Source organism: Apostichopus japonicus, chromosome 12 (genome assembly GCF_037975245.1).
Source record: "Apostichopus japonicus isolate 1M-3 chromosome 12, ASM3797524v1, whole genome shotgun sequence".
In the NCBI taxonomy this organism is placed as follows: domain Eukaryota; kingdom Metazoa; phylum Echinodermata; class Holothuroidea; order Aspidochirotida; family Stichopodidae; genus Apostichopus; species Apostichopus japonicus.
In genome coordinates this window covers 29,859,318-29,878,825 of record NC_092572.1, presented here as the reverse complement: position 1 = coordinate 29,878,825, position 19,508 = coordinate 29,859,318, and the positions used below count along the sequence as shown (strand labels likewise).

Here is a 19,508-nt window from a genome sequence, read left to right as displayed (position 1 = left end):
AAGCATTAGACAGTTGACTATGAACACACAGTTAACAGTAGCCTATACACAACAAACGACAGCAGAAATCAGAAATAAGCATTAGACAGTTGACTATGAACACACAGTTAACAGTAGCCTATACACAACAAACGACAGCAGAAATCAGAAATAGGTAATAGACAGTTGACTATGAACACACAGTTAACAGTAGCCTATACACAACAAACGACAACAGAAATCAAAAATAGGTAATAGATAGTTGACTATGAGCAGACAGTTAACAGTAGCATATACACAACAAACGACAGCAGAAATCAGAAATAAGCATTAGACAGTTGACTATGAACACACAGTTAACAGTAGCCTATACACAACAAACGACAGCAGAAATCAGAAATAGGTAATAGACAGTTGACTATGAACACACAGTTAACAGTAGCCTATACACAACAAACGACAACAGAAATCAGAAATAAGCATTAGACAGTTGACTATGAGCACACAGTTAACAGTAGCCTATACACAACAAACGACAACAGAAATCAGAAATAAGCATTAGACAGTTGACTATGAGCACACAGTTAACAGTAGCCTATACACAACAAACGACAACATAAATCAGAACTAGGTATTAGACAGTTGACAATGCACACACAGTTAACAGTAGCCTATACACAACAAACGACAAACAAGAAGCTAAGAAATTTGTGTTCTATCGCGAGATACAAAAACCTAAGCCATGTCCGGTAGATCACACTTTGTCAAACATGCCTTAGTGACACGTATCGAGCAAGGAGGGCAATCCTTTCTTTGCATGGTTAACGCAACAATGACTGCTTCTTATTCGATATCGGAAACCTACATCTGAAGAAAAATCACACGAAAATACCCCTTCTATGAAAGTTATAAGACAAAGTAAAGACAAGTAACATAAAGTATTGCTAAAGATCCTTAAGATAGTATGTTACTAATTGAAAGATTGACCAAAATGAGTTCATGGTTGCATCACCAGGATTGGGTAACTGTAATGAACCTGCAGCATCCAATAAATCTCAACCCACCCAATACGATAGGTTTGGTTTGTCCTGTTTTATTCATATGACTAAACCTAAGAAGTTTTAAGAACACTTCGAGTGACAATTCCATATTTATGTTCTCTAGGCTAGCAGAATGGACAGTTCCATATTTATATTCTCTAGGCTAGCAGAATGGACAGTTCCATATTTATGTTCTCTAGGCTAGCAGAATGGACAATGCCATATTTATGTTCTCTAGGCTAGCATAATGGACAATTCCATATTTATGTTCTCTAGGCTAGCAGAATGGACAATTCCATATTTATGTTCTCTAGGCTAGCAGAATGGACAATTCCATATTTATGTTCTCTAGGCTAGCAGAATGGACAATTCAATATTAATGTTCTCTAGGCTAGCAAAATGGACAATTCCATATTTATGTTCTCTAGGCTAGCAGAATGGACAATTCCATATTTATGTTCTCTAGGCTAGCAGAATGTACAGATCCATACTTATGTTCTCTAGGCTAGCAGAATGAACAATTCCATATTTATGTTCTCTAGGCTAGCAGAATGTACAATTCCATATTTATGTTCTCTAGGCTAGCAGAATGGACAATTCAATATTAATGTTCTCTAGGCTAGCAAAATGGACAATTCCATATTTATGTTCTCTAGGCTAGCAGAATGGACAATTCCATATTAATGTTCTCTAGGCTAGCAGAATGGACAATTCAATATTAATGTTCTCTAGGCTAGCAAAATGGACAATTCCATATTTATGTTCTCTAGGCTAGCAGAATGGACAATTCCATATTTATGTTCTCTAGGCTAGCAGAATGTACAGATCCATACTTATGTTCTCTAGGCTAGCAGAATGAACAATTCCATATTTATGTTCTCTAGGCTAGCAGAATGGACAATTCCATATTTATGTTCTCTAGGCTAGCAAAATGGACAATTCCATATTTATGTTCTCTAGGCTAGCAGAATGGACAATTCCATATTTATGTTCTCTAGGTTAGCAGAATGGACAATTCAATATTAATGTTCTCTAGGCTAGCAAAATGAACAATTCCATATTTATGTTCTCTAGGCTAGCAGAATGGACAATTCCATATTTATGTTCTCTAGGCTAGCAGAATGTACAGATCCATACTTATGTTCTCTAGGCTAGCAGAATGGACAATTCCATATTTATGTTCTCTAGGTTAGCAGAATAGACAATTCAATATTAATGTTCTATAGGCTAGCAAAATGGACAATTCCATATTTATGTTCTCTAGGCTAGCAGAATGGACAATTCCATATTTATGTTCTCTAGGCTAGCAGAATGGACAATTCAATATTAATGTTCTCTAGGCTAGCAGAATGTACAATTCCATATGTATGTTCTCGGCTAGCAGAATGGACAATTCCATATTTATGTTCTCTAGGCTAGCAGAATGGACAATTCAATATTTATTTTCTTTAGGCTAGCAGAATGGACAATTCAATATTTATGTTCTCTAGGCTAGCAGAATGGACAATTCCATATTTATGTTCTCTAGGCTAGCAGAATGGACAATTCCATATTTATGTTCTCTAGGCTAGCAGAATGTACAGTTCCATATTTATGTTCTCTAGGCTAGCAGAATGGACAATTCCATGTTCTCTGGGCTAGCCGAATGGACAATTAAAAATATTTATTCTCTAGGCTAGCAGAATGGACAATTTCATATTAATAATCTCTAGGCTAGCAGAATGGACAATTCAATATTTATGTTCTCTAGGCTAGCAGAATGGACGATTCAATATTTCTGTTCTCTAGGATGGCAGAATGGACAATTCCACAGTTTTATTCTCTACGCTAGCAGAAAGGACGTTTCCTATGATATAATAAGTGACTATATTCGAATTTGTTTTTCATATTTTGATAAACATTCTCACAATATTTGGAAAAGATAAATTATTCCTTTTGATACTGTTAGACCTTGTTTGCCTCATGGCATGATTTCTTAAGCTTAGCTTTTAGAGTAAGTTTAATAATAACAGTAACAGATTTATAGTCCTGATGTCACAACACTGCTGACACCATACCAGCTATCTTCAAGTTGGTTAACAGAGTTGGCCTTACAAACCTCTGTGTCGACAATCTCGTGATGGAGTACATACTGCGAAATAAAATTTCTAGGCCAGGTGAGAGAATATTACCTGGCCAAAATCGTAGACGCAACAGCAGATGTTTAATTCATGAATCTTAATTACCAGAAAATAACTGAACAAACTTAGAGCCACAAGTAAATTTTTGAATGTCAATAGCACCTAGTTAAATAGTTAAATATGTATGTATCTCCTCACAAATAAGTTAATAAGACTGGCCTTAAATAAAATATTCATGAGACTGTCAAAGAATTTCATTTATTATTAAAGTTGGCATACGCTAAAACATTGTTGTTATTTCCCTACATTTGCAACGGCCTCATCGCAGAATCTTTCATCTCGCAAACCAGTTGTGCGAAACTTAAATAAAAATTCTTTTGAATCCTGTGCAAGTTTGACTACTTTTTCCATTTCCGAGAGTCATACTGCCATCCGCCATCACAATAATCTATGATGACAAACTAACTTCAGTGAGATGAACGGTGTCCTGCAAACAATAAGGAAAGTTAGCTTTTTAAGCAAGACTAGCATTTTGTTGTCCGTTGTCTTTTCCTTTTCTTGTTTGTGTATTTAAAGGCGACAGTAGAGTTATTTAACATAGCAGAAGTGTGTTATGTCTGAGCTGTTGGAGAGGCCAAACAATGATCCAAACTTTCCAACAGATTCTCATTACATGTTACATGGGAAATTTAGTCAAAAAATTGTTATAACCTCTCACCCTGAAAATGTTTCACAAACAAGATAATTTCCGAGATATTTACCCTTCAGTTCAGAGTACCAAACCACAGTTATGTTGTTGTTGGAAAATGTTTTGCCCTAGACTGACAACGCGGGTCTTGATGTTCATATAAAATGTCAAAGGTCAAATGAAAACGTTCATTGCAGCTTAATGTTGGAAAGTTACCATTTGAGTCATACAGTATCCCACAGGCACCTACATGAATCATACAAAGTGTTATCAATATCATATAAGATTTTGTTTTGAGTCTGATATTCTACAAAATATGTTCGAGAATGCAGCATACTGTCAACATAATCTTAAAGCGTCTGATTGATAACTGCCATGTTCTGAGTTCTTGGGTTAGTTAATGAAGGCGAAGCTGGTCTAATGAACCATCATCTTAACTATCATAGGGGTAGAGATGTTCGTGATGAACAAGTTAACCGAAACTACTGGGAAAACTTGTCCGGGTTGCGGATGACTTGGAAGATGTGCCAGAGGCTGCAAGTTTGTTATTGTGTGATTATCGTGCAGATATTAGGAGGTTTCGAAATGTTCGTGATGAAATAAATATAGTGTTGTTACAGATAGCAATAACAGTATTATAGTCTATGGGGAAAAAAGACTGCAAATATCACCTCCATCAACAAATGATTGACCAATCAACTAACCAATGAACCAAACAAATTATTTGAAAATACATAGCAAATTCCAAGCAAGAGTAGATTTGTGATGTCATAAGGGTTTTTCGGTCTGGTACAAAAAAAAAAAAAAGGATCTAAGAATGTAACTCCTCCCAGCCGTTTGAAGGATTTGTACATCTTAAAATGAAAGAACCCATGTGGTTCCTTACAGTACAATAATTTCAAAACTTATCGCGAACTTAAAATACTGCTATACCAAATCTATCCAGGGTTTACCTACTCTGCGTGTACTGATGAAAGATTCGCATGGGTCAGTTGTTGACACCATTAATATTAACATCTATACCAAGGCTATTTACATACTAAATGTGTTTATTGTAGAACACTGCATGTACTGTGCTTCTTTGTATGAATATGATTGAATGTATAGATGATCTTTATATTACTGTAACGCAACGCAACCAGCTGTGTTGAAGTTGGCTGGTTGAATTTCATCACCATATTCAACCAAACTAGGCGGTTATATGTTAATGTGGTACCCCCCTTATACGTGCTGATGCTTAATTTGAAGCAAAAAAAAACAAAAACAAAGAAAAAACAACAAGATATTGATCACATGCTATGGTATCACTACAACAAATAAAGAAATTAATATATGTGCAAGTCTATAGAAATTGAGATGCAAACACGCCAATCTGCTTTAACTGCTTTAAGTTGTAATGTCTCCTATATATATATATATATATATATATATGGATATGGATGTATATATATATATATATATATATATATATATGGATATGGATGTATATATATATATATATGGATATGGATGTATATATATATATATATATATATGTATATATATATATATATATATATATATATATATATATATATATATATATATATATATATATATATATATATGTGTGTGTGTGTATATAAATATATATATATACATATATATACTTGAAATTTGTCAAATCCAATAGATTCTTTATAGACGTAAGGCAAACTTGACAAGTATAAATTTCGTCTGACTGGCTATGTTCTTGTTCTTGTTCTTGCTCAAGGTCGTGAATAATTTCTTTGGATACCTAGACGTCAACATGTTCTAGGCTACTGGTCTTTGTCTATACTGTTCAATTCAGGGTATGAGTAAGCACTGTAATAACATAACCATGGCAGAATAAGGTCACATAACTAGCCTAATTGTAAGCAATCAGAAAGCTGAAGATTTCAAATTGGTGTGTACGTTAGTTGCTGACCTTGTTATATGCTTCAAAGTCAAAATAACATTAAGATACGCACTAGTGAACTGGAAAATGATATTAATGTCATGTAGCCAAACAGTGCAGTGACCTGATATATAGACAAATGTGAATCCTGGTCGCTATACGCCGACAACTGTAAAAGTGCAACCTCATCTCATAGAAGAAAATCATGAAAGATGGGAATGAAGATGGCCAGGGGTGTTGGAGAGCAATACGGTATCATTTATATTGGAGGAGGGTTCTTTCTAAGTATCTGAAGCGGTTGGTTTAACTGATAGTTGGATATACCACAACAACATCAACAAAAATGATGAAAATGATGAAATTCTATGGAAACAGCTAAGTAAAATTTCAAGTAAACCAGGTAAACGTAATTTATCATTTTATTCATTATAGAAATTGCCCAAAAGACTGAGAAATGGCGAGGGAGTATTCATCAAGTAAACCAAGACCCACGCCCTCGTTAAATGACGCCACAATACGTTGGTCTGCGTAGTTCATCCTCTTTAAATAGATTATAAAATTACTTTCTTATACTATTTACACATTGTTGGAGAATATTGCGTCATGTAACAGTGTTGTCATGCAGGACTACGTACGTGCAAAGGAAAGCATACCAACTTCAGAGACCAAGAACAGATTTTGATAAGAACAATCTCAAAAGCATATATGCTAGTCTTTATGGATCCTCGTCTATCTCACAGATTCGTTGTTCCTCTTACAAGTGTCATTAAACAGGAGGGAAAAAAGTGTTACCAAGCTGATTAACTACAGCAAAAATCATGTGTAAGTTCAGCCTGTCTCTGAAAAAGTTTTTTACCACTAGGTTCGAAACTACAGGCCCTCTAAATTATATATATATATATTTACTGCTGAAGCAATTTTGATCGACAGCAACATGGTTAGTAATAAACAAGGTTATTTGCTTATTTAAATGCACCCAACTGACACTTGTATATCACTTTGCCGGAGATTCGAAAAATTATTTGGCACAGTCATGAACTGCTCACTTGACTATACCATGAGTCTCAATCGCGAAATTTATTAAAGTAATTTAGATGTTAGGGTTTTATGGCTTTCATAGGGTTTCTATTTATATCCAATAAATGATATGGAATATGTTGTTTCGTCTCAATGCAGGAAGAAAATAACAAAAATCTTCGTTTTATAGTTTAAGCTACAGAGAATAGGAATTTACAGTAAGAAACGCACGTACGCACATAAACACACATACACAACAGGGCATATCAGAATGAGGTCGTCAGGGAAGAGGATGAAGAAAACAGTGGTTGTTAAAGCTGTTCGACTTGGGATAAGTCGATTAATTTAGTCTCCCATTATTAACCCCTAGTAATCTGGTATCCCCAAGCACTCTGGTATCCCTAGCCCTCCTGTATCCCCTAGTACTCTTGTATCCCCTAGTACTCTGGTATCCCCTAGAACTCTGGTATCCCCTAGCACTCTGGTATCCTTAGTACTCTGGTATCCCCTGGCACTCTGGTATCCCTAGCACTCTGGTATCCCCTAGCACTCTGGTATACCCTAGCAATCTGGTATCCCCTGGTTAAATCATCTTAATGGGTGGGTTGCTCTAATTTATGTACAACGTTTTGGTCTCTTTTAAATGAATTTTTAAGGATCCACACACATCGAGCATCGCTACTATGTTTGATATTTTTAAAAGGAATTTTTAGTGGCTGAAGTTGATTCCTTAGCAAAATTGCTGAGAAATGTCTGCATTTCAAGTCTAAAACCTCATCCTCGTGGCAACGCGAAAATATGTATTATTCAAATGCTGTGATAGTTTGTTAATTCATCTGGCGACCACTGAATGAATGATGCCACGAGGGCACTTCAGTTAACAACGTCTTTGTTTTCTTTCGAATGTTTGAATCTTTGTTCACGGAGGCAAAAATAATATTTTTACAAAACTGATTCATTTTGATATAAATACAGAAAACATTGGCAGCTGAGCGAACTTTCCCCAATGTTACAGGTTACAAGGATGAATCAACAGGAAGGTTTAGAGGGGCGTTTGCCCAAATGACATCACAGGCTGCCTATGCTATCAGAGGCTACCTATGACATCACATGCTACCTACTGTGATACAATTTGGTAAAATAGTCGAAGGCTGAGACAGTCAGAAATAGCTGCATTCAATCAACCATATCTTGAGTTAGGGAATATTTTCCCCTGCAATATAAGTTTAACATTGTTTGCCAACAGAATATACCTTTAAGTTATTGATATCTAGCTCACATCTCCATTGTCTGTATATACAATGTCAATGATCTACACGGATCAGTCGCTATAACTCTTGGGATTTAGTTCGCACTCTTCATCAGATTATGTGTTTGATAGGGAAGATTAGGGCAAGAGGTAACGTATGTAATTACACTTCGACCTTTCAGAGATTGTGGAATCCCTACCTTGTTGCGCAATCAATAGAAGTCAACCACAACCTACAACTATGCTTTCGGGGCAAAATAGGCATTTTTTCAATTTGCTATTAAGTATGAAGCATTTAATAAGTATAAAAATAAGATGGTTTGTTGATATAATGAAAATGTTTGATTAAACAGGAGTCGGAATGAAAAACGTCATTTGATTATTATGTGGTGTATGATGGGGATGTTCTATTTAAATGCATGGTTACGATACCTTTATAAAAAAACAAAACAAATCCGGGTAGCTATTGGTAGTGTGCAGAGAAACAATGTATGTTAGGAAGTCATGTACCTTTGCAATGTATATGTCTATCGAGATACTTGAAGTAGAGTTTGGACGTTAGACTTTCTTGCATTTATATATATGTCAAATTATCATTCATGTACTGCATTGCACCGCACATGATTCGTTACAAAACAGTTTTAATTGGAATAACATCTTGTTTATTCGTTGTTGATTAACATCTGCACGACCGCGAAAGGCACACATTCTGATTAGGCTTGCTGTGCCAGTGGTGCCAGTTATCTGGGGTATACTTATAATGTAACTTGAATATGGAATGCAACACGACAGCATACAAGTCATGCATAGGATGTACTTGCACGAAAAAAAAAAACAATGCAGTCGTTTGTGACTAAAACCAGCATTCTTCTTTTGAGTTTCAGAAACATTGATATTTCCCCCTTTTATCTCCCATTGGAATGGCTGTGGGCCAAATTGAGCTGTATTTGTCGCCCAATACTATCTTACCAACATCATTATGGAAATATTGGTGTCCCATTCTCTAGCAGATGGTTTACAATAGGTAATTTAATATCTGTCACCTTTATGGATCAAATAAGCTATAAATATTGGTAGCAGTTATAGTTCTTAATATATGACCCGAGAATGATGTTTTCTACTGCAATGGATCCATAGTGATTCACCAACGGTTATTCCGTAATTTAACCCTTAATAACTCCCAGAGGAATGGGGAGTTTGGTAAGCTGGTTGTTTCTATGAATTTGTCTATAGAATCACACATCACGAACGCATTACCTCGATACACTATTCTTACTCAATCCATACGTTGCTCAGTATCAAAGCTGTTGGTGATGCTTTTCTGTTTTGTTTTCCTGTATTTCTTGTGCGATTCCTGTCTCTAACTTAGGTCTGTAATTAGTTTAGTTGTTTGTGGATCTATAGGGATATGCTGAACGTCACTTCTGTTCATTGGTACGTCGGTCCCCTCTTATAGTCTATTACACTTATTGTGTAGAATATATGCGATTACTGATTCGGTGTCTAGCTTAGGTTTTCGATGCTTTATGTTTCTAATGGATCAGCGGGGATCTACTCAACAGTTGCATCAGTCAATCGTCTATACTATCGTCAAGTATTTGCAAAGATCATACTATTTTAATATTTTGTGCTATCCGAATATGGTTCGAGGTCAAACGCATTACTAATTGTTCAGGGACGGTCTCGACAATGACTAATCCACTCATACGTTTTTGCAATTCAAATATATAATTACACCAATACAGACTACAAACTCTATTATGACTCGGTTGATCATTTTAGTGCATTATTCATTTAATATATAAATGCATTAAGTTAACGCCAACTGCTTTAATTTAGCATTTTGTGTTACGGAGACGACTTGTTCAATGTAACATTCCCATTACACATTCCAGCTAATAACTTAAATGGTACAATTTTCATTATTTCAAATAATTGTGAAGATTTGTTGCGTTTTTAATCGGTATTAAATCAGTGCAAAATATTTGTCATAATTATGAAATCGTTCATAACTCGAATAAGTAGCGGACTTTGATCTCAAAATAGCTATAATAATATTTATAGTGTATAAAGCAATTCCTTGTATGTTTCTACTTAAATTGCTGTCACGTAAAGGCATAAACGAAAAATACTGTTTTAAGGCTTTCGCCGTGAGGATTATGAAAATGGTCTGCAGCAGTTATAAACATGCTCTTTTGTTAACTTTAGTAGTTCAAAAATCGACGTGTGCCCTAGAGGTAAAATGCTTCAATGCTTCTATAACAACCATATTTTTCAAAGCATTTTAAGCATCCATATACGGTTTGGAATGATTGCCTCTGACAATATTAACCTAGAAAGGAAGAAAAAACGGAAAGGATTCCAATGTGAATTTCACGACCATGTTCACCTGGTTAACTTTTACCCTTCTTTGTATGTTTTTGTTAATGTCAAAGTTTATTTTTCGTGATTTTAATTTCGTCGTCTTAAGCCTGGCAGAGACGACGTTCCCTTTATCTGGCCGACATTTTGTTCGAGTTGACTTTGTCTCCATTGAAAGCCTAAGGGTTTCAAATTCTGATTAAGCAACTGCTATAGAATGCTTTGTTGATGGCAAAGGTGAAACAAGGTTATAGCATCCATCTTTGAAGTAGTTGAGAATTCTAGTGACGTGGCGAGATAATTGATACTGGGTGAAGAAGTAGAAAATATAGGGGGCAACAGTATGAGGACCGACTGTTCAATTTGTTAATATTCTGGCATTTTGTTGTTGTAAATTTACCCCATTGAGTCACATAGTTATTTCGTTCGGTCTTTCTCGATGTCTTGTGATAATTCTGAGGATCCCAGCCGGTACAAAACTTAATCAATGTAGAATGTTGCGAAGTAATTATATTCCAAAATATATATATGTTCATATGTATATATATATATATATTTGAATGGCTGCCTTCTCCACACAATGACAACGGTACTAAAATGCCGTATGCACTGATTTTTCTGTTTAATGGCCTTGTCGCAAAGCAATAGTTACCATAGGCCTACCTTAATAAGCCCTTGTGCTAAATTTACATTGACTACTTTAGTGAAGAAACCTGTTAAATTCCGTTACTTTATCTCTATCTGCGTTCTAAGTAAATTACCTCAGATGCATAAAACATATGGAAAAGCCTTAAGATTGATTTACAACACAGTAAACAAACTGTGTGAAGCGTTTGCAGACATTTCAAAATACAAAGAACGGTAATAATAAAACCTTCATCAGTGTGTGCCATCCAAAATGAGAACCGGTGTGGTTTACAGCCCATGTAAGCGGCGCTATTTAGTTTTAATTTCTTTTTGGCAACGATGCGACAGAAAGGTGTGGCCGATAATTTTTGTTGTTAAACCTAAATTCGTGACAGCGAAGTAAATTTAAAAAAAAAAAACGAATGGCTGGCGTTTTACACACATTCCGATTATAAAGGCAAAATAATCTTTCAAAAAGGAAGAAAAGAAAAGAAAAAACGACTAAAACAAAAGAAATAAAACTATAGCTGAAACTTACATTTGCAACGGCAAACATTACCTACTTGTCTTCGAGTGCCTGGTGGCTTTTGGTCGGATTCTATATAACGTTGATCCCCCAGCCCCCCCCCCCAACAGTTCGAAGTAGACACAAACTTTACCTTAGTGATCTTTTTATAAGGGCGGGATGAAGAAGAGGAGAAATGGTTGGTTGGGAGAGGAGGGGTGGTGGGGGGGGGGTAGGACACTGCCATCACATGGATTAATAAGTTAGTTTATGTTCAGATATTTATGGAGGTCTCTTGAACATTTCATTACCCGCTTGCCAATGATACCTGTACTGTTGTGGTTTATGCTTCATTCCACTGACCAGTGGCGGAGCTAGGGGTATTGGTCAGGGGGGGGGGCGAGAATAGTCTGTAGGGGCGCTTTCGACACTATCTAAGTGGAGCGCCACCACAGGTTGGCGCGGAGCGTACCGAAATTTTTTGAGTAAAGATACTCCCTAGATCGCCGGAAATGACCCTTTCCGGGCCTTGCTAATTTGCAGATAATGTGACAAATATCAATAGGTAGATGAGAGCGCAATAAAAAAGTCAATAATCGCGAATGAGTAAAAAGTGGTAAAAAGCTGAAAAGGGCGCCAGCAGTCCATTTGAGTCCGTCAGGGGGGTGGGCATCCGCCCCCTGACTGTATGGACACTCCGCCACTGCCACTGACCAGCACAATGAATAATCTAGTCCAGAAGAACGCAGTTTACAGGCTTACCATGATCACTCGTGAGAGTTTGGGTTTCTAAGATCTTATGGAAACGTATACCTTTTTGAATATGATTCACAAACGAAACCATATAGAGGGTTATCCTATTCATGATCAGAAAATGAGCAACTTCCTCCGTAAACTTATGAATTTATTGTTATATCGGCGCTATTTAAACTGCCGGTAATCATATATGTTTGGTCTCATTTCTGCCTCCGTCTAAGTTTTCTTATTTGTAACCAGTGGCGTAGGAAGGTACTTTTGAGTGGGGGGGCTGAAGACTGATGGCCGGTCTGGGGGAGGGGTCTAAGGGGAGGGGGTGTCCCCCTCCCCTTTGGAATTTTTTTGCATTTCCAGGTGGCCTCAGATGCAATTTGGTGCAATATAGCACACTTCAACTCTCTCCATTTTGTAAAGAATTTTGCATTTTCACCTGGCCTTAAATGCAATTTGGTGCTCCAAATGAGATTTTTTTCTCATTTGGAAATGAAAAAGGGGTTTTCTGACTTGCGGAGCGGGGGGCGGAATGATACTTCCGCCCCCCCCCCCATATTTTTCACTGGGGGGATAGCGCCCCCCCCCCCCCAGCCCCCCCGGTTCCTACGCCCTTGTTTGTAACCCAAAATAAAGCAATCCACACTTCCTCCAAACTTAACAGAAAGAAAAAATGAGAGTGCCACTGAATGCTGAAACGATATTCTGTACTATGGATACTGTGTGTAACATATAGCTTCAAGCCAGTAATATGCAATCGACAAATAGTCTGCATAGATATTTTTATTCTGCGATGTATGTTCTCAGCAAATAGTTTGCATTGTACATACTGTAGACAGTATTACAGCTACAAAGCCAGTTATGTAATCAACAAATAGTATACTCTATATATAGACATTGTCTACAGCCCAGACGGATTCAGGATTTTAAAGAGGTGGTGACGTATCGCTCTGGGGTCGTTCCTGTCGACTCATACGTTATAAGGAATTCTGTGGTTCCATCACTCACCCCCACCCCCGCCTTTCCCCAAGTATTAAAAAGTCGAAATGTTAGACGGAAAATTATGAGACATATAAATAGGATATTATTTAGGGCTAGAGTTAAGTCTACAAGCTTTTATTGCTTTGCGTGGCGCTAAAAAGGGGGAGGACTGTACACCACCATACCTCTGAATCTGCTTCTGGTCCAGTTATATAGTTGCAGGTTATATGCACTCAACCATCCCGGCATTGCCTACATTAATGTAAGTGATGTTTGTACTCAACGATCCCGGTATTGTATACATTAATGTCAGTGATGTTTGTACTCAACGATCCCGGCATTGTCTACATTAATGTCAGTGATGTAAGTACCCATCGATCCCGGCATTGTCTACATTAATGTCAGTGATGTAAGTACCCATCGATCCCGGCATTGTCTACATTAATGTCAGTGATGTATGTACTCAACGATCCCGGCATTGTCTACATTAATGTCAGTGATGTATGTACTCAACGATCCCGGCATTGTCTACATTAATGTCAGTGATGTATGTACTCAACGATCCCGGCATTGTCTACATTAATGTAAGTGATGTATGTACTCAACGATCCCGGCATTGTCTACATTAATGTAAGTGATGTATGTACTCAACGATCCCGGCATTGTCTACATTAATGTCAGTGATGTATGTACCCAACGATCCCGGTATTGTCTACATTAATGTAAGTGATGTATGTACTCAACGATCCCGGCATTGTCTACATTAATGTAAGTGATGTATGTACTCAACGATCCCGGTATTGTCTACATTAATGTAAGTGATGTATGTACTCAACGATCCCGGCATTGTCTACATTAATGTAAGTGATGTATGTACTCATCAAATTTTATTAGACTATGGCTATGACAGTAATATACTTGCAAGTTATATCTGATCAGTCTCACTTATTAATATGTCATTGAAACTACCTTATATCAAAGTCGATTGAACAGAAGGACTCAAAGAGAAAGTGGTCTGATCGATTAAAGGCAGTTGTTTGTGCTTTAATTTTGACACGAACTAAACACGAACTGTGGAGTTGTGTTGTCATTTTGGTTTTAAAAATATCGGGGTTTTCTCTATAGATGTATTTAACTATTATGATACCGGAATACAACCAGCTCGTTGCATTTAAAACATGACCATTGTTTTAAAACAATTTAAAACAATTCAAAATACGATATCAGTTAGTTGTCTGTCTGAAACGGCAGTCTATAAATATCTATGACGTGATAGGTCCAAAAGTCATTTACATAACATTCGTTGCAAGATTATTTGAGTTCATGTTGGTATTTTTGCTGTTGAGGGGTCAATGCGCCCAGTTCGAGAACAAATGTTCCTTTAAATGTTAGCAGTAATGACTCATGTATCAGGGATCCCTCTGATTTTGCTGTTGATTTAGTTCTCTCCTTCAGCTACGTGATTTGTCACTGTAAACCGCCATAGTTACAGAACCGTTACTAAGCAACATAACTTTGCATGAATTCGTGCATGCGTTAAATTTTATTATAATAATTACAGTAAATTGAACCAACAAATCATGACATTGCTACCAAAAAAAAATACTAAATTGATCTTTCTTCCTTTGACTGCATTAATTCATGTTTATTATAAAGCTTACAGTAGAAAAGTTGGTCACAATTTTACATTTTAACCACGACGACTACATTACTATAAAAGCAGCTGCAAGAACAGTTCGCGAAATTACCTTTGACGTCCAGATTATGCTTCAGTTCACAGATCAACATGAAGGGTTTTATTTCTCATTATCTAAGCAGGGAAATATAACTTTCCTTATTCTCAAGACAAGGTATATAGTAGACAAGTACGTTTTGCGTGCGGGCATTCGTTACGTCATTTTACGAATGTTTTCATACGTATCGTTATGCCATTAGTAACTTCGGTTTCCACACATACTTATCACTGGGCCCCTATGAGAAATCATGGAGCCGCTACTGCTAATTGTTTACCTCGATGCACGATGGCCTATGTTGTTTTATTGTTCAAGGGCCTACGAATGGGTTAATCCAGACAGGGATTTGCCCTAATTCAGGCTTGATCCATTTCTTCTGAACTTTAGTTCCAACAGGGATTGTAATCTGACGTTAAGTTCTGATTCGCCCTAATTAATGTTTTGCTTTTGTCTTCGACATGTTTGGTAATATTACTATTAATGACCTATTGTTTCTAATAGAGTACTGTTCTAACGTATGAGGGCATGTTCCTGGGTAGTTTCTTTAGTTTACTGTGACAACCTATCGATTTCTATTTGTATGTGAAATACCAGCAATATCATGACATGCAGGTACATTAACTTCTTTAGCCACGAATATTTGGATCCCGCTCATACAGAGAGACACATTCACATGTACACGTAAATAGTTTAGCAGGAATTCTGACAACTGTTAGGCCTAGGAAGCATCAACAGACCTTTACTCTCTACACAGACGTAAACAAATCCAAAACTGATGCCCTTTCCCCAAACGTATCCTAACCCCTCTCTTAATCTACGCTGTATAACCGTTATTTTATGCATACGTGTTATGATAATGCTTCATAGTGTAGATGACTTCGTAATAATCCGTAATTAGATATATTACATCAATTATTAGTTGGCTTATTGTTATCCTCGTACTGACCTTCCCTTAGCTTCCCGTGAGTAAGGTAAATAGCTATATCCTCCTACTGACCCTTCCGATCTTGTAAAAAAAAAATTGTTTTTCCATTTAATTTGGAGATGATCAATAATTTATTTAAGCGAGTATCCATTTTTACGATTTTTACGAAAATTCATCAAATACTCACAGAAAAATGAAATATTTCAAATATAGAAAATATTACAGTAAATTGTTTGGGCATTAAATTTTGTGTACTACACGGGATAACTAACTATTAAAGAAACAACCTTTGGTTAAATTGGCGGGCATTCAGTTATGTGTGAATTTAACACGGCTTTTACAAAATTACCGGTAACAACATAAGGGAGATATATTTCTTATAGACTCGTTGCAATTTAAAAACAATATTGCAATTCTCTCTAAGATCACTCCTGCAGGTATATGATCCTTCAGGCACTTTGAAACTATGTACAGTCAAATCCTACAGCGCTTATGTATGATAAATGGGCAGAGGGACACTAAATTGACTGAAATAAATGCCCGCAATTCTGGGGCATCTATACCGATACCTCTGGTTAACCCGGCTGGTAACGACTTAAGTCGGCTATTTACTTTGAGCGACTGGAATAATGTTCTTGAATCACAAGTTTTTTTTTTCTTAGAAATAATTTAGTGTGTCGAAATTTCGAAGGACGGTTTCCTTGTTAAGTAAAGATCAGTTAGCACTTCGACAAGTTTTTTTTTTTTTAATTTTGTAAGTTACCTGAAAGGATACTAAACTAACGTGTTGTGCTTCCCTTCATGTTATGGTAATCTCAAGTATCAAAGCGTCAAATAAAATGCTAAGATAGGACTGAACGCTCGACTAAGCTTCCCATCAGAGAAACGCCCTAACAAACACACAGAAGGTAGACATTATTATATCAGAATAGATTCTGTAAATTCTATAACCGTTTGCAAAAGTATGTGTTCATCGTAGAAGGTTCAATTGATAGGCCTATATAAAGCCATTCAAATTTGAAAGAAAAAAAAACAGGAGTTTTTCTCTAATAAGAAAAGAACCCTGAAAAAGTAGACAACATAAAGCAGGGTTACGTTACCTTTTGCAAATGATTTGCTGTTGGTGCCTTACTTCCATTATATACATTTATATAACACACACACATATATATTTATATATATATATATATATGTTATATACATGTATATATATATATTATGTTTGTATATATATATATATATTTATATATAACAACAGTAACAACAATAACAAGAGCAACAGCAACAGCAGCAATATCAGCAACAACAACCATACCACTACGCCCTGCTCCTTAAAGTAACACGCAAGGTAGGTTACTTCAAGCTCACATGTACAACGTATGAAAGTTTTGCACACCAAGACTATTTTTCATTAAGTACGTTATACATTTTGAAGATTTTCAGCATACAGCTTGTACTCAAACAGTTGTTGTTATTTACATGTTATTAACATCGAGTTTGGCGTCAATGTTCAGCTTGGAAATATGTCATTAACTTATGAGGAATAGAGATACACGCCCCACCACCTGCTCCCCACTAATACCCAATCGGAAAATGTACTCAAAGAATCATTTCACGTGTGTTTGTATGGCGACCAACTACATATAACGGTAACGAAGAAGTCTAAAACAGAATCAGTTTCCAGTAAAGTCTAATGATTTTTTTCTTTTATTATTTTTTATTAAGCTTTATTTCAACTTGACATGTTTAGTGAGCAAATACAATTAAGGTTTGTAAGCACATCACCAATTAAAACACCACAGTAACCAATTAAAACACCACAATAACCAATAAAAACATCACAATTAAAATGTAATACCCTAAAATTCATGACTGTTACTAAAATTATATTTCATAACTTAATAATAATAATAATAATAATAAAAATATTGTGGGAGAAGCCCGCAAAGGCTTAAAGATTACAACTTTCACGCTTCCAGCTCAATATTTTAAGTCAAATTTTAGAATATTTCCAATTTAAAGAGTCGTTTTAGATGGGGAAAACCGAAGATTGCTCTTGGATGAAAACCCCACCTTACTATGACCCGGCCGGGTATCAAACCTGGAACCTCCCGATTGCTATGCCTAATTGCTTCAAATGCCACTGCATTGACCCACTCGACCACAGCTGCACCGGTGTATACCACCTCCATACCTACGTGTACTTTTGCCGCCCTTTCACCGCGTCCAACCCGACAAATGAGATAAAGATGTAAAATATTGAAATAAAAATATTCAATAGTTCAAATATTTCCAAACGAAATTACCTACAAAGGACGGTGAACTCTTATTAAATTTAGTAACGGACTTTACCAAACACCCGGGCACATTTCATGTCCCACTTCTATAGTGTAACATAGAAAGAAACACAGGCTATAATATAAGATCACATGTAGCAACCTTGTGTCGAACAATCCTGTTTTCATTAGTGAACAACTTGCCTCATGGGTGTGTGGGGTGAGGGTGGGGGGGGGGGTTGTTTATGGACAGAGGGTGTCTGGGAGGTGCATTTTGGCCTTATTATCTGGAAGAGTTGTATCAGCTTTTCATGAATCAGACATTACTGAGGGCATGGCATATCCATCAAATTTGAACTGCAATAGAAAAACTGCTTTCAGTTCAACCCGAGAATTATACCGAAAACTGAAAAAATTTGGGTAAATATTTCTATTAATGCAAAATGCAAAATGCAAAAAAAAAGTGAGTAAAGTGCTGTATCATTAACGACTGTACCCTGTTATATCGAAGGCACCGTCTATATAACACCCGGTGCTTCTGGAACATTGCCGTCAATAACACAAAGCTTTGGTAGTTATTTAGCTTATTGCGTAGAATTTTTAATGTATTTAAGTTTGGTCACTTAAGTATAACGAAGCCGCCTACGAAATACAGTGTTGTTGAGAACTCAAAAAAATAAACATACCTTTGTACTTGGTGAAGGCAAAGAACGTCAATCCTCCATTTCTATGGCAGTTTCTCTTAGTTACGAAAACGAGGCCCTGCTTATATTCTGCTAATTAACGAATGCCTTTCTTGTGAAACGACGTTGTATTTAACTGATAGGAAGTACCGGCCGGCGACTGCAATACAATGAAGGAACGTTTTTTTTTCAAATTTGAAAATGTCTACGCGAACCTTTATGGTAGTACAACTTCCTTAAATAGTAAATGACCCAGACAATGCCAAACATTGTCTTCTTTCTTACAAAGAATAAAGGTGGTGCCCATTTTAGCATATTTATTGTCAAACATATTGGAATTTTTGATATCTCTATACATACATACATCAATACATGCACACACACATAAACCCACACATACATACACCCATACATACATACATATATACACAGTGTGATGACATCTTTAGCTCATGGTACACAAGTAAAACATGTAAACGATGTATTTTGAAAGATTTTATTATTTGTTTTATTTGTTAATTCTTCAGACTAGTGTTTCTCTCTCTTCAAAACTAATTAATTAATGAAAGCAGAGGAGTATGTTTATATAATAACTGTAGTGATATAAGACGATTTTCCTACACGATTTGGTCTAACTTACACTTGTTCCTGCGCTGATT

The 19,508-nt window shown here is 36.3% G+C and overlaps 2 long non-coding RNA genes across 6 annotated transcripts in view; one reads left to right on the top strand and one right to left on the bottom strand.

Annotated features, from left to right (window-relative positions):
- Positions 1-19,508, bottom strand: part of LOC139978010 (uncharacterized) — a 168,801-nt gene that overhangs the window by 141,455 nt on the left and 7,838 nt on the right. The window contains exon 4 of the long non-coding RNA XR_011796865.1: positions 18,853-19,009. This is a non-coding gene — a long non-coding RNA (uncharacterized lncRNA). The remainder of the gene's footprint in view (positions 1-18,852; positions 19,010-19,508) is intronic.
- The window catches only part of LOC139978013 (uncharacterized), a 42,688-nt gene continuing 28,673 nt past the window's right edge, over positions 5,494-19,508 (top strand). For 3 of the 5 annotated variants that reach the window (XR_011796876.1, XR_011796877.1, XR_011796878.1), the window contains exon 1: positions 5,494-6,567. This is a non-coding gene — a long non-coding RNA (uncharacterized lncRNA). The remainder of the gene's footprint in view (positions 6,568-19,508) is intronic. The other 2 variants (XR_011796880.1, XR_011796879.1) reach the window with 2 other exon arrangements.